Here is a 17,498-nt window from a genome sequence, read left to right on the forward strand (position 1 = left end):
CTGTGCCAAAACAGAACTCTTAAACTAAGTGGCACAGACCTTTAAACATGTGTTTAATTACTACTAGCTATCATGATTAGCTTATTTCTTCCTGTGTAATTTTAACTTCAAATTATTAAAATGGAAGTCATGTAACCCTAAATGGTGGGGAGGCCAATAACTCCAGCACACCTCTCTCATTGCTTTTCCACCATGCTCTCAGTGTCTCAGCTGCAGCCTCTACTTCTGGTCCTTGATGCATCTGCAACGTATAGGCAACCCAACCTTTCACAACAGCTCTCTCATATCCTTGTCACCATGCACCACCTGCCCCTTAAGAGCTCTGCATGTGCTGAAGCCATGTTGCCATATGAATGTGGGTCTCTGCCTACAGTGGTGAATCTGGCACATGACCTTGCCTCTCCTCCTACAGATGATTTCAGCCACACTGAAGTAAGTACAGTATAGTAATGCACAAATTTTCCAAAGAGAACATCAAAATCCAGTAACTTCTAAATTGCTCTTTATATGCTATAGGGATCCTTTACACAGGGGAGGAAACTTAATTAAATTGATCAGAACCTTTTTATTATTGAAAAGAGTAGGTTAAGGATCTAATATCAGTATTACATATAAACCTGAAAGACAATTCATGTACTTCCTCCTACATTCTTTTGGGAGCTTATGTAGAACAAATTGTTTTAACAAAATCTATGATTAGCAGTGATTCTGCAACCCACCACCTTAGGATTTAAATTGCATGATTGATTCCTGCTTGGAAATTTTTCTCCCACTTTTATTAATTCACTGGTGATTTTCCCAGTCCATATGAAATATGACAAGAGGGGGATAATAACAAAGATAAAATTGGTTATAAAAGTGAGCAAATAGGGAGAAACATTGTTTGAAAGGCAAGTGATAATTTGAAATATAGTCTTGTCCTCTTTTACTCCTTATCTGTCTACCAGTCTTAAGCTCCTTAAGGGAACACTGGGCTAAATCAATACTGATTTCTTTATGCACTTATTTTTGCCTCAGTTTTGCTGTCAGGAAAAAAATAGGAAGGGTTATTGAGCCAGCATCTCTTTATCATACCTTCTCCTGTGAAAGTCAGAGACCAAATTTTCATAAATAAACCACTGCCTTAATTGTTTCTTTTCTTCCCCTACCAAGCGTCCCCAATCTTTCAAATGATCCAAGATCTGCAATTTTGTTTTAGGGTATTTCCAGGCTTCTACTTTGGGGGTTGTTGATACTGTAGCAAATGGGACAACTACCCATCTCATTTTCTGTTGGCCAGGGACAGTGGGAGAAAGAAAAAAAGAAGGGAAGGAATAGTGGGATCACAGCGACCGAAATGTGATCTAAAGACAGTGACAGTAAAGTTATCTGTCTACCAGTAAGCTCAACTGCACACAGGGAGTGTAAGCAAATCTATGATGCTTGACCCCCACCCACGCAAATTTGATTCCACAGGCCTTGAAAACACATTATAAAGTTTGTTGGTGTAATGTTTTGTATGCATAAGTAATATTTTTCTTATGACTTACTTAAAATCCTGTGCAACATTTGTCATCTCAGTCCTTACCCTTTATGTATGGCTCAAAAATTCACTGAGGTCAAAGGGAGTCTTTAAAAAGATAAAATCAGAAGATGATAGCTGTATCACAATGCATATACTTAGATATATACATTTACAAGTGCTTGTGAATATTAAATATAAAACACACTACAAATATGAATAAACAATCAATTATATGTAAGATATGGTTTATAAATATATTTGGTAAGAGTGTCATCTACTCAGAAAGATCTCACTTTTTTTTGGATTTACGCACATGGTTCAATCACTCCAATTGGACTATCTGAAAACTTCCTAACTTAATGATGTAAACTGTTGGGATGGGATATCACTTGAAATTTAGGAATCAATGACAAAGCTGTCAAACTTTTACAAACAAAATTGAAGTTCAAGGATAGCAAGTGGAAATTGCATCATTTTGTAGAGGCATTGCCAAAAAACTTCAGACTATTCTGGAAGAACCAACGTTGAGAGTAAGAAAATGGTTTATTACCCATGATTCTTTCACCACTGGGTGAAAGTAGGGTGTTTCAGTAGGACTGCCAGCAAAATAAGGTCTGCCACAGAAATACTTTGTGATGTTATGTTTGCAAGGAGAACAGGAAGAACAATATTACACTCCATGTCAGCAAAAACAACTTGCATTTTGAATGGGTGGGGCATACTTAAAATATTCTTCCTTTCATATTTCCAATCAAAATTCTCAAAGCATTTCACCCATATCTAGACCATCTCAAGGCTGCAGTTCCTCTGCTCATTTAGACCAGTACTTCATGAGTTCCCCCTGGAAGATGAGCTTGTATTGCCTTTCCATGAAATCATGATAAAAAGCATAGAGCAACAGGAACTTGGTGAGTATCCAAGGCTTTGATGAGACTGGCTGGACTTAGGACGGGAGAAGCAGATGTAGACACTACTGAACTTAATTTTGCCCTCATCCTATCTGTTAAATATCCAGCAGCAAAAGAAACTGAAATGGAGAGGAAAGGAACAACTTGCTCAGAGTTACAAAGACAATATGTAAGAAGATTGTGAGTAAAACCAAATCTCTTAAGTTTTAGTCTTGTTTTAACTGCAAAATCCCCCCCCATTTTTTACTTTAATGCATCTACAGTATTTCAGATGTTATGTTATTTAGGTTCTAATTTATTTTTTATAATGTCAGTCACAGAAATAAAAGTGTAATCTGTCTTTTTTTTTATTGATTACACAGCAACAACCAATCAGAAATTTAATATAAGTGGTGTCAGCTGATCCCCAAATAGTTTAAAACCCAAAAATGCTATTTGGCTCAACAGACTTATGCTGATTAGGGCTGCTGAAGACCAGGGCAGAATATTATTTGGTCATGGACAATATACTTTTAATCAAAGCAACACTTGTGGTTATCAAATTCAGTCACTGTAGGTGACCAGGAAATAAGCACCTTCATCAGAAAAAAAAATTCTCTCTTATTAAGAAAGAAAATCCAATTGCTTCTTTCCCTGTGCCATTTTCCCACCCTTTTCTTTCCTCCCAAAACAGAGAAAATCACAAATAGAATGTATTTGAGGTTTGGATTTTGTTTGTTTGTTTATTTACTTTAGGTATTTAAACAATTTTCTCTGTGCTCAGTAGCCTTACTGCTTGTGGCTTATTCCCTTGTCCTTGCACCATTCTGCTTTGGCTGGGTGTGGAGTGGAGGAAGAACAAACCTGTCTGGTCAGCTGGAGCTGCTGCCTAGACATCTGGTGAACGCTGTCTTGGGATTCTATTTCTTACTATCCCAAAGCAGAGTCAGGTGTTCCTCACGTAATTGAAACTGTGAGATGTCTGTAATTTCTAAAGGCATCAAAAGCGTAAATTAAGCTAACATCATACCTCTTATTCCTATGAACAGTTTATTTTGTGACATTGTCTCTCCCCACAGCATATAGTACAAAATTAATGTGTGTGCTTTAAAACACAGAAACCTTTAAAAGTGATTAATACAAAATAAAGATGCATTTACAGTGACATGACAGCTAGATGGCTACCTCAGACACTGACCTTTTTTGTACCAAACAATTTCTATGGATTTTAAAATGGTATGTCACAAATTAAGGAAAGAATTTATTTTTAGGACATTTCATCCATTAGATGCTGTACTAGAACTGTGTAAGAAAAAGTACAACTAAATCATCATGCACTGACCGCCAATCTGAATGATGAGAATGAACTAAAAAATGTGGTGTTTGATCAGGGCCCAGGATTTAGATGCAATACTAATTTCTCCAAAAATAAGTTCTTTGAGAAGAAATAGGGACAGACTTTTAGAGTTAAATGTAGAGGTAATATTAAAAAAAAAGTGACTTACTCATCAGGGTGAAAATAAGCTTTGTCCTTGGAAGCCTTACAAAAACCCTGTTTGTACCCAGCTAAGCCATTTTGAGGTCTTTTGAATATAGGTTTATTTTCTTTTAATATGTTTTCATACCGACATAACTGATTACATGATGGGTATTCATCTTAATCAAATTTTACCAGCATGGTTACATTTATCATCAGAAATACTGTGTTTTAGAAATGACAGTCAGCTTTCATTAGCCTCCTTGATATCAAAAATAACTTACATAGAATTCAAAGTTCATTATTACTTTTAATGCTGGTAATTGTGAGTGTCAAGTTACAAATTCATACGATCTTACCGAACAGAAAAAACATAGTGTTTTCTGTGAGTTATCAAGTACAAACCTGAATGATATCTGGCAGTCATAAGGATTTTACAGACAATGATATGTCTCATTGTCTTTTGTGAATTGTTTGGACAGGTTGCCAATCACTCTTCTCTGCCAATTTTAGTTTATCTTTTGACACTTACTTTGAACTGAAACATAGAGACCCAGTTACCCTGTGAGCTGAGATCTTTATTCTAGATCTCTGTAATCCAGTTTATTAAAAAAGAGTTTCCTCCAGTGCTGGAGGGGAAAAAAAAGGAAAAAGAAAAGCATCCTCTATTTTATATATTTTATATTTTTATATTAACACCATGAACCTAACATCTAAATGCCTTCAAAAAAAAAAAAAAAAAAAAGACAGAAAAACAATTCAATACTTTGTAGGCTTCTTACACTTACCTTTAAATAACATCTAAGAGTATTCTTGTTGTTTCTGACAAAAGAGCTGAACTGGGTGAAGGAAAAGCAAAATAAAGCACCAACAACATCCTACACCCACTAAAAACCTTGATTAACTTTTTCCTGAGCAAGAGGGAAGTCTGGCAGTGGTGGCTGTGTGGCTAGAGCTGGAAAGCAGAGATGATGAGGTGGTCATTACTGCAGTGGAAGCTCACAAAATCAGCCTTGTTTCAACAGGACTAGTGACAGCATAATGCATTTCTACGGGATTTGCTCAGTTACTCCAGATCTCCACACTTTATAGGCTTCTGAGAGTTGCCTACAATCTCTCACTTATTCCCTGCACTCTGGACTGAAGTAACAGAAGAGTCAGAGTAGCACTGATGCACTTGCTCATGCTCTCCGGGACTCCTGAAATTTCTTAACCTGCCTAACTGTAACTTCACTTGGTGAAGAGAACTCCTTGACATTTCACCAGCCACCAGGAACATATATATGATATATATTAAAAAAAAAAAAAAGAGTGTTTTTTTCTAACGGATTGACTTAGTTACACATTATGTTCACCCATATAATTTGAACTGAAATATTATGAATCCATTTATGATTTCAAGTAAATGGTAACATGCAGCATTTCAAGAAATCTGATCTTTTAATGGCTACTAAGCCAAAATAATATAGAAAGTTGATAAGGTTTATGTCTGAAGTAGATTAGGAGAAAATAAATATAATAATAAATATTCATAAATATTAATAAACAAGAGTGAATCAGAAAATTATTTTTTAGTGTTGTAAATATACAATAATACTATCACACACTATGAATTTAAATAATATGCTAAATTATTGCATGTAATATAGTAATCCTATACTATTCATTGTTAAGAGACTCTAGTATAGTATTCATATTATAATCTTTCAAGATACCTTGGTTAAAAATGTTCTACTACTTTAGTCTTTCTTTTGGAATACCCATAAACAGTTTAGAAATCCAGTCACCTTTTCATACACATTGGAACTGGTTTCTCTACACAAATTAAAAACAGAATATTTGAAATGCAATCCACCAGCTATTCAATATCACTACTGTAGTTGTAGGTTCTTGGTTATCTTCTCTTTACCTCACTGAGGAAGATAGATGCTGCTCTGAATCACCATCATTATGTGACATAATGGTCCTGACCCAAAGCCTCCATCAGTGGGGGTCATACCGAGGTCATACTCACCCAACGTACCTAAATGAAACTGTATGCAAAGAGAATCCCAGTTTTGGGGTTTTTTTTAATTCTCTCTAGTCAACATGAAAATTTTTATTTAGAGATATTCCATTTCCCATTTTGGAACCTTTTTTTTTAATCAGTTGGGGAGGCTTGGTAGGGAACTGAGAGATGTTATGTTTGGTAAATGATCTCTTCAAAGATGTTGAATTTTCTTTATAAACATATTGGTCATTTACTATAATTTTATAGTAATGTTCTTAGTTTAATGATCATTTTAATAGTTATTTTTCAATTTGGACTCCACTAGATATGTTTATCCCTTTAGATTAACTACTAATTATTTCACTGATAGAATTCCAGTTGTATTGTCTATGGACACACCATATAAATTAAACTACTCACTGCTTTTCAAAAAAAACACACCCTAAGTTATTAATGTGTGCATTTCTGAGTTGTTGTTTATTTTCTTTCATTATAAATGATTTATGTGATTCATTAGATTGTGGTAATTATCATTTTAGACTCATAACTTTGTTATCTATGCAAGCTTTGCTGGTGTTGAAGTACGCTGCTATTTACAAGTCAGGTTTGATAAGTAGTAAATGCAGGATAATGAAGCCAGTCAAATTATTTTAAAGGACAGTAAAATGCATTGTACTTTATTCCTAGATACACCGTAGCTTGATATTACAAAACGATTTCATTGTCTCTTAAGAGAAAACAGAAGCTCTTGAATCCATTACTGTATTATTTCTAGAAGAAGCAAAATAGTCCTAAAAAAAAACGTTAACAGCTGTGCTAACACCACGTCATCATTAGTACAAAGAAGAGATTGCCCAGTTTAGCACATCAGTACAGAAAGATGTCACACGGTGCATTACTGAACTAACCCATGACCTGATCAGCTCTCCACTTTTTCCCCAACTCATTCAGCCCCTTTTCTCTCCCCTGCTTTCTGCTTGGCTGGGTAGTTCCAGTTAAAGCCACCAGCCCACCTCTGAGCCTATGGTCCAAACCAATTAGCCTACTCCTTTTAGGTGTTCTCCCTCCTCAATTCCCAAAGATTTCAGCATGCCAATCTGAAACTGTCATTTCTGTACATCTGTGCCTCTAACACCTCTTTTGAACGACAAAGTTGAATAATTTTTTTCTCATCACACCATCTAACTCCATCCTGTATTGCCTTCTCAGGGGTTATGGTTTGAATTTTTTCCACTGTCCTTCCTGTGTTTATTCCAAAGCACTGATTATTATACAAAGTTTTATACAAAGATGCACACAAAACATTATTCCATTGCCTGTTTGGATTTGTTAATGATTAATTTCAAGCATCAGAGAAAAAAATGACCAGACAGGAAACAAATTTTGTATTCTTCTATATGGTCAAAAAGGACTAATATAGTCTTAAAATGAAATATAAAATGTACCTCAGATTTGGAATCAGTGAAGTGGAACATTTTCTTCCTTTGTAACCATAAGTTTTGTACCTGAAACAGGTTTGGGGGAGGAAAAAAATCTACCTCTTAAAAACTAACTTAAGATACCAGAGGGAGATTTTGATGAGATTATCAAGTAGAAACATTATTTCTATTGGGATTTCAGAATTACTACTTTATTTATTTTTAAAAGCTTCAGACTAAAATAAAATAACAGCCACAGTGGCTTCATGCTAGGAAAAGGGATATTTTTATAGCCTAGTAAGTTGTAGTGGAGATATTTTTTAAATTAATGTGAGTCAAACTAATCAGTAGGGAAGTTAAATTCTTATATAGGCAATTTGGCAAAGAGTTTACAGCTCTGGCAGCAGGGGAAAGAAAAAGCAATTTTTTTGCCTTCCAGTTAATTGTCTTGAGTTACAGTCTGAGTACAGCTGACATTTATTGTTTTGCAGACTGGAAATGTGCAATATTTATCATTATTGTTTGGATATAAACCTACAGCTGACACCAAGTACACTACCTGAGAGACCATGGAAGCAGATAATTTCCTAAAACATTCAAAGAAGGTATTCATGTTAGAACATGTTAAATGTAAATAATGAAAAGATTTTTTAAGATGTCATTGTAAGACAATTTCAAATGTAGCAGATTTAGGGCTTTGTACTGTGCAGATATACTCTTGAGTCTTACTCCTTAAATTGCTCTGTAATTTTGTCTTGTCTTTGCAGAAAGCCTGAGATCTTAGAGCTAAGATGTGCACTGCAGCTCCCACAGTTTCACACGTCACGCTGTGTCAGGCGAACAGCATTTCCCATTTAGCCTACGGGTTGTTCAGCTTTGCTCGCAGTGAATGAGACCTAGGCAAAATCAAACTACCTTGCATCCTTGGAGGATCAGTGAAGTTGGCTGTAATCTGCTTATGTATATAAGTTTTAATGCTTGTATCAGCATTACTTTGGCTCATAGGGTACATGGGTACAGCAAAATGTGGGGCTATGAAGAAGGGCAGTGACATCTCTGAGGCTATATGGAGCCCCACACATGGCAGGACAAGCCTTGCCCAGAGTACCAAACAGCTGCAAGCCACTCACCTGTAGACCTTTCATGTGGCATGGTATTCTGTGCTTTTCCTTACCATTGCCCTGGCTGTGTACAAGGCAGGTGGTTGCATGGCTCTCAGAGTTTGTGGTACAAATATTAGCAGTGATTAACAAATGGTTCAGAAAATTTCAACAGATACCATCCCTACCTATGGGTGGTGGGATCTAAACAGAGGGAAGAGACACCGTTCCCTGTTTGGGATGGAGGGTGCATGGATTGCTTTTATTTTATGCTTAACAAGGGAGACCGAGCTGCACTAGGACAGTGATAACACACTCTGATTATTGGATCAATGTACTCTGGAAATTAAACGGTTGCATTTCTCTTTCTGGTTTTGGTACATTTTGAATAGTGGAGAGGTAAATAACAGTTACAGCAGGGGACATTTCACAGACTGGTATATTCAGATTTTATTTCTCTTCTCAAGAAGAGTCAGTATATATCCCCCAAATCTCTGTGTAGGTAACAACATTAATTTATGCCACAAACCACAGTCAACAGGTTTCATTTTCCACAGTTGCATAATAACAGTATGGAACCATCGTGTACTGAGTCTGGCTGGGACAGAGTTAATTTTCTTCTTCATAGCAGTCTGCACAGGGCTGTCTTTTAGACTGGTGACCAAAACAGTGTTGATAACACAACAGAGTTTTAGCTACTGCTGAGCAGTGCTTATATGGCATCATGGCCTTTTCTGTTACTTGCTCTGCCCTGCCAGTGAGGAGGCTGAGGGTGGGCAAGAGGCTGGACCAGCCAGGAGAGCTGACCCCAACTGACCAAAGGAGTATCCCACACCATATGTTGTCATGCTCAGCAATAAAAGCTGGGAAAAGAAGGAAGAAGGGAGATGTTTTTGGCTATGGCATCTGTCTCCCCAAGTATTAGCATGATGAAGCCCTGCTTTTCTGGAAATGACTAAACATCTGCATGATGATGGGAAGTTGTGAATGAACTCCTTATTTTGCTCTGCTTGCACATGCACATTCTCTTCTTTTATAAAACTCCTTTGATCTTGATCCATGGGTAATTTCTTGCTTTTGCTCTTCTGATTCTCTTCCCCATCCTGCTGGAGGGGAGTGAGTGAGCGACTACATGGTGTTTAGCTGCCTACAGGGGTTAACCCACAACACCTACAAATAGCAAAGTATACATAACAAAATGGATATTGATTAATTGAATACTTTGATGGTGGCCCATGGATCACTTCCTAAGTTTTCTTTGGTGACTTAGGAATAAAAAAAGAACAACAACAGCAAGACTTGTAAACTATGATTTGCATAATACAGATTTTTGCTTTTTAAGCCTGAAACCAATCTTTCTGAGGTGAACAAGCAACAGATTGCTTTGTTTGAAGAAGCAAAAGGTGAGAGGTCAAAATTCCTTTTCATGTTTTATCAGTAATTTTAGAAGGTAAGGCTACATGGCAGGGATGTTCTCATTTGATTAACTGGGTTGTATTTGGCTATTATGAACTTCATTTTTAATTAAACATACTATAACGCTATTGGGAAAGTTGAGCTGTAATCGCATATGAAAGTCACTGAAATAAAGTTCAGTCTTTCACTCTTGATAAGGTAATACCAAAGTTTTCTGGCATTTGCATTGCCATTGACCTCCTTGAAAACTGAAGCAGGAACACAAGGAAAATCTATTCAGAATGATGCAAATAAAAGTTAAACAATTTCTACTTAAGGAAGATGTATTTTAAATTCAACAGGAGTTGTGTTAAAAACTTTTAGTTTGGCATTCTCTGCTGCTCTTATCCAAGGAGACTTTGGAAATCTTGTTAGAAATGAACAAGAACGAACAAGCTTTGCAAATGAGATCACTCACATTTTGGGGGGAGAGGACGGTGAAAGCTAATACATCTACAATGTACTGTCTTCATTTACTTGTCAAATGAAATTTTAGCTTTAATTTTGAAGTTAGTTCAAAGTTTAGGGCGGTAAGTCTTAGAAAAGACATGAAGTCTTAATAACATGAGATCTCATTAAATCATGCTGCCCCATAGATTTATATGAGAAGTTGGGATATAATCTTTTTTTCTCTGTGAACAGTGATGTTTGTGTATGTGCATGTGCACCAAATGTGAATTTCTCATTCTACCATAACTTTAGTAGGTTTTTGCTTAAAGCAAAGAGATTATTTGAATAAAATAGGGAAGATCTGGCCCATGTTAATAGCAAAAGAAATACCTTTCATTGCATATTTCTATATTAAAAGGTTTTGTTCAGTTTTTCACAATGTTTAACCTTTTTAAACATTAACCATTTGAAGCTGTGAAAGACTTATACATCAAGATAATTCCATGTATTTCAACAGAAATAATTCAGTCATATTAAGAACAAAGCAAGACTGAATGAAAAGGATGCTATGTCTGCCATATTTACAAAATATTAATATAGGGGTTTTAAAACAATTTTAGTATGCTTATGCCATGAAACAGAGACTAAAAGAGAAAAGTCTTTTTTTGTTAGATTAAAAAAAACACCTGAATTTACAGACCTTTGATTAATATGGATAGGTGAGGGGAGGGCAGTAGATGCTGTCTACCTTGACTTCAGCAAGGCTTTTGACATCGTCTCCTACATTATCCTCATAGTCAAGCTTAGGAAGTGTGGGTTAGATGAATGGACAGTGGGGTGGATTAAAAACTGGCTGATGGATAGAGCTCAGAGGGTTGTGATTAGTGGCACAGAGTCTAGCTGGAGGTCTGTAACAAGTGGTGTTCCCCAGGGGTCAGTACTGGGTCCAGTCCTGTTCAATATAGTCATCAATGACCTGGATGAAGGGATAGAGTGTGCCCTCAGCAAGTTTGCGGATGACACAAAACTGGGAGGAGTGGCGGACACATTGGAAGGCTGCGCTGCCATTCAGCATGACCTGGACAGGCTGGAGAGTTGGGCAGAGAGGACCCTTATGAAATTCAACAAAGGCAAGTGTAGGGTACTGCACCTGGGGCAGAATAACTCCATGCATCAGTACAGGTTAGGGGCTGACCTGCTGGAGAGCAGCTCTGTGGAAAGGGACCTGGGAGTCCTGGTGGGCAACAGGATGACCATGAGCCAGCGATGTGCCCTCGTGGCCAAGAAGGCCAATGGCATCCTGGGCTGCATCAGAAAGAGTGTGGCAAGCAGGTCGAGGGAGGTTATCCTCCCCATCTACTACTCTGCCCTGGTGAGGCCGCATCTGGAGTACTGTGTCCAGTCCTGGGCTGCCCAGTTCAAGAAGGACAGGGAACTGGTGGAGAGGGTACAGCAAAGGGCTACGAAGATGATTAGGGGACTGGAACATCTTTCTTATGAGGAAAGGCTGAGGGACTTGGGTCTCTTTAGTCTGGAGAAGACTGAGGGGGGGATCTTATCAATGCTTATAAATACTTAAGGGGTGGTTGCCAGGAGGATGGGGCCAGTCTTTTTTCAGTGGTGCCCAGTGACAGGACGAGAGGTAACGGCCACAAACTTGGTCACAGGAAGTTCCATCCAAACATGAGGAGGAACTTTTTTACTTTGAGGGTGGTAGAGCACTGGAACAATCTGCCCAGAGAGGTTGTGGAGTGCCCTTCTCCAGAGATATTCAAAACTCTCCTGGACGCATTCCTGTGCAATCTGCTCTAGGTGAACCTGCTCTCGCAGGGGGGTTGGACTAGATGATCTCCAGAGGTCCCTTCCAACCCTTATCGTTCTGTGATTCTGTGATTCTATAATCTCATTTACCACAAGTACAACAGAGATCCACTAGATTTTGGAAATAGAACTTCAAGGATCTCTGAAATCAGAGCATATTTTACTCTCCACACTTCTTAAATGGGGATTGGGAAAATTCAGACAGATATTAAGACCTTTAGTCATACTAAAATAACACAGAGCTGGAGAAGATGTAACTCAGAGAAGATAGACCTCTGCCTGCATTGGTCGTTGTCCAATTAAAATATGGATGTAATAAAAGACAAATTGATTGTAGTAAGGAGTTGGCACAGTGACCAGAAGTATGCTGAGACTCGTAAAGAGTTAGAGGATAAGAGTAGGGTTTATACTGAAACCGGGGCAGGAAACCTGAACAGCAGGGAACAGACATGAGAAGACAGCAGTGGTATCTACAGGTAGACATACATTTTTGCAGACAGGTGCAACTGAGTCTTCCTCATGCTCCAAGAAGATGTGAAATCGATCTGCCTGCACTTCGAAGCACCTTGAAGACATTTATTTGTCTGACTCAGCAGCAGTGCTAAGGGGCAGGAATTATAAGCTCAGATTTGTCAGTGTGCACTTTTATACTGCTGCACTTCTGTATGGCTGACCATTGGCCTGGAGCACAGGCAGAATTAACCCAACTTCCTGGAAAAAGCTTTGTAAGCATAGTCCACAAAACTCATTCTGAAAGATAATTTGTCATTTGCCTCTAATCCACAAAATTAGGGCATATATTTGTAATAGTTTTGAAAGGGCTACAGAAGTATTACTTTCCCATGGCCATTCATCACTGCCCCATGACTGAACCCTACTTATGTCTGCTTCTGTGTACAAGTAACTGAAACTACAATTAAAGCGGATAAAAACTACTGTGATTGACTTCACATTGTTATGAATTCAAATCATGTCATACAATTGATACATACAACTCAACTGCAGAAACACAAGCCCTGGCTGATAGAAGGAATTAATCTGTGGGGACAGCAGCTTCTTCAATTTCTGTGGTTTTATCCACAAAAATGCAGTTATTTATACCATCAAATCAAGTAGCTGAGGCTTTAAATATATCAACACTACTGAAAAATCACATGATCCTAAATTTGGCTTTGGGATTTTTTCCAAAATCTGCAAAAGAAAGAATGATTTCTGACAAACTACTTTATTCATACTGTAAAATCAAAAGCTTGAGTGAAAAAAGCTTCATAATCTGCATAGTCTTTAACCATATAGTCACAGGCAAAAAAGGATGAAGGAGCTGCACAAATAAAACAGTCTTAAAGATGGTATCTAGAGTAGTGAAGAGAAGGTCTAATAAGTTCTAGCAAGTTCAAGCCAGTTCAAGAAATGCTATTTTTTTCCTAGAGGAAATGAGTCTCATTAAGTGCTCAAAACAGGAGGATTATTGTATAGTAAGGGCTATTGCTCCCTGTAGAATCTCCAGCTAATTCTTTTCAAAGGCTGGAAGATATGCATCTAAGATGAGGAATTTTCATAGTTAAAGCCACTAAAGTCCATTCTGGTAAACTGGCCTCAATATCAATTACAGTTTGTGGATAATGCTGTAGATTTTTAATGTTTTTTTCCTTCTTTGAGTGATGTACTAGATACAGGGGAACAATCTATATGCCTTATTTCCTGATATAAAATCTATTGAAAAATGAAGACTGCTTTCCTGTTACTCTTCATTCTTGCACTTTCATGTCTGTAAAAATAGGAAAATTCTCATCCTGCGTAAGCAAGCTCTGAATAAAAGTTGGTAACTATGATACACTATTATGGTAAAGATATGCTATGATAAAACCAAATCAAACCAAACCAAACCAGTTCTGTAAAGATAAAGACTAGGACTACCTCTTGAACAAGGAGAGAAAAAAATGTGATAATGAATATTCTATGATTATGTGAGCATGTTCCCCATTAACTGATGCATCAAATGAAGAAGGGCTCAGAAATTAACTATGACACTACAACCAGAGGCTACAAGAATACTTTTTATTTTTGTTTTATGAGAACTCCTAAAGATAAGCTACTTTGAAATACTCATGGGGACTAGCAAGAGAAAAGATGCAAAATATGGATAATTCATAGTGCATCTATGAACATATGATAGTAGAGACAATTCACACATATTCACACAGCTCTGAAGTACTGCTATTCAGCAGAAATTAAGTATGGTATATTTCAGACCTGCTGAAAAATATTGGTAAAGTTAGGTGCATATCAAAGAATGGTCAGGTAACAGGTTATTTTTCCTGGAGCACTGAGGCCTTAACTCTGACCTTCAATGTAATAGATTATCTGTGCCTCCTTGGAAATTCCAATTGCTTAGACAAACTGAGATACTGATGGCTAATTTTTGACAATGCCTGATTTTGTGAAGCTTGAAAGGTTTCACCCTATGTATGATATTTAAGAGACTTTTGCTCTCCCTTTGGGTTTACTCTTCAGTCTTACAAACTCCTTATTGGAAATATCCTGGAACTAACCCTCAGTTTCCCTTCTCAAATTTTAGTCTTCCTGTTTAATATGCATCTTACATGACCTATAACTTAAAAGTTTTTCACCTCTGACAAACTTCTTAGGATAATCAGGAATTTTTCTTCGACATGGGAGGCTGAGTAGGCTGCTCTTCTGTTTATTAATTGTGTGGATCCATTCTGTGGGACTTCCATTCCCTTACTGGAGTGAGCTCTTTGCAAGCTTTCCATTCTGAAAGTTCAAATAACTGCGATAAGCCAGAAAAGCTTATTTTGAGTGAAATGGTTGTTAGGCACCTATACCACAACCCCACTTGTATGTATTTTATTGCTTTTACTTTTTTGCTCTCTTTAGCTTTAGCAGTCTCCTGATTGATTTTATGACCTGCAGTCATACAGTATAAAATTGGTGAGCTGAATTTAGTCTTTGACCTTGTGCTCTATCTTTCTGTACATTGTAGAACTGTTAACTGCATGAAAACCAAGAGAGCTTGTTTGTTTCTTTGTTTAATAACTTCAGTTATAAAAAAAGTGAGTAAATATTTTCTAGGTCATTTTTTTCAAGCAAATTTTTCACTTGGTTCTACTCAAGAAACAAACAAACCGAAACAAACAAACCAAACTGAACCAATCAACCAACCAAACAAAACAGCCAACCAACCCAAACCAAACAAAAACACAAAATACCCAAAGAAAAGAGATCTCAAATTCCTGCATCCTATGACTGCCAATGAGGGTGATCAGTGCTTCAAAGTCTGGCGTGGAGGTATGTAAAGGCCCTGAACGGGGCTTCGATTTGCATCAATAAATCACAAGAATAAAAAAATTAGAAATCAGAGTTAGAAAACCAGTCTCATGCTCTGTTGCTCAGACCCCTTTGAAAAGTACTCAACGGAGTGAGATGTTTCAAGAATACATTTTGATATTAGAGACTATTCTTTAATATTGATAAACTCATCTTAAATTAAGGTCCATCATTCAGTGAGAGTTTATATCCCCAAACAGGGATAAAATAAATGCCTCCTAGTCAATTTTTTATAACTTATGTCAAGAGTGAAGTTCTTCATAACTGTTGTATATCATAGCAGTAACCATGATAATTTTGGGGATCTCAGCAGTTCAGGATAGAAACAAGCTTATTGGCAATATCTGTGGTATTTATTTTGTGTTGTGTTACTTCTTTCTGAAATACCACAGTTTTTCAGTACTACTCTTTCCTCCCTCACCAAAACAACAGGATTTTAAAAGTACCCACCTTGAAAAACACACACACAGTGAACAACTATATGTTCGTTTCCCCTGTACTACAGCCAGCTTAGTATACTTGAATTCAGTCCTATTGAACCTGCCTGTTTAGCAAACGAGTTCTTTAAAAAAATCTAGCTGTAAGAAAATGTCATTTTGTATACATCTACAGGCACAGACACACACTTATACACATGCATAAGTCAGTGCTTCAGAGGACCAGTTCCTTATGATCCTTTTTGGCAATGACATGAAATGACTTCATGTTTTTTCCTGAGCTTTGCTTCACACTTGAATGAACTCTTCATTTTTTCCTTCTTAATCAGGTGCATGACTTTTACCTTGTTGTAAAAATAGAAGACCCTGGGTAAAACCACATGGCAAGCTGTAGCCCTTTTTTTGATAATCCAGTATGAAGTCAGAAACACAGCTGCTTATTAAATTGTTTCTTTTCCAGTTTTTGCACTTTTTGAGTTTCTGAGTCAAATACAAGTTCAGAGATAATTTTATAAACTTGGGGAGAAATCCAGACTACCTGACTGTCTCTAAGTGGGGTAACATTTAGGAGTGAATTGTTCTGAAAATCAGTCTAAAAGAGTATATCCTGTCATACTGTATCTAGAAGACTTAGGTAATCGCAACAAGTCCACATCTAAAAGCCAGCACACCTCTAGAACTTAGGTATCTGCATTAGGCAAAAGAAGAAAACAAACCAACAAATAAACCTTCTTAAGAAGTCTGTCCCCTAAATAGATGGACAGTTCTATCTTTAAAAAACAACAACAAAAACAACAAAAAACACTTGATATTATTTTTTCAAAAAGGGAGAATCCTGAATATCAGCCCTCAGCAGAGTAGAGCTTTGATCCCATAAAATTCAGCATTTCTGAACCATCAAGCTCCAGTTCTCACTGAAAAGGGAGAACAGAGATTGTTTTTTAATGTTAGATTTTAAACATATCACCTTAAAAAGTCCTCAGTAGAAACTTGGTGGAATGTGAAGAGAAAAATGTTTCTTTTCATAGAAACTCTTTAAAAAGTAATCATATTCAATTTTGACCCCAACCTTAAGTAGTCCTGAATATAACTCGTGTTATAAATTCTCTAATCAAAACTTGCATCATTGTAATTTAGGAACAACTGAGGAAAGGTGAAAAGCAGGAAACCTTATCTAACTCAGTGACTGGAGAAGTGTATCATAGTGAGACTGCATGGTGATATATATATCTGCTTTTCCCTTGTACTTAAAAAACATTGAGTTGGCCACATTTCCTGTGGACATGAAATGCTGAACCTCAAACAGCCAAACCTCTGCAGAATTGGTGAGCTCCCTATCAGGATGAATATCCCAGTTAGTGGTCAGTTCAGTTGTTTCCATGGTTACAGATTAATTCAGTGGTTAGAAAGGCAACCTTCGTTATATATTTTGCTTGAACATAGGTGAAAGTTGGATATCTTGAGGCACGCCCATGTTTGTAAGCATGGATAGACCATCATGTAACAGGTTTTAAAAATCTATGATTTCTTTAGTGATGTTAATAGGCAACTATCTCACTGAAAAAAAAACATAAATAATTTTTCAACTAATGCATCTCTTTAGGAAAAAAGTTCATGTGGAAGTAAACATCCTGACCCCTGGAGTTCAGGGAATTATTTTTAAACTAGTTT

Source organism: Gavia stellata, chromosome 3, assembly GCF_030936135.1.
Source record: "Gavia stellata isolate bGavSte3 chromosome 3, bGavSte3.hap2, whole genome shotgun sequence".
Classification (NCBI taxonomy): domain Eukaryota; kingdom Metazoa; phylum Chordata; class Aves; order Gaviiformes; family Gaviidae; genus Gavia; species Gavia stellata.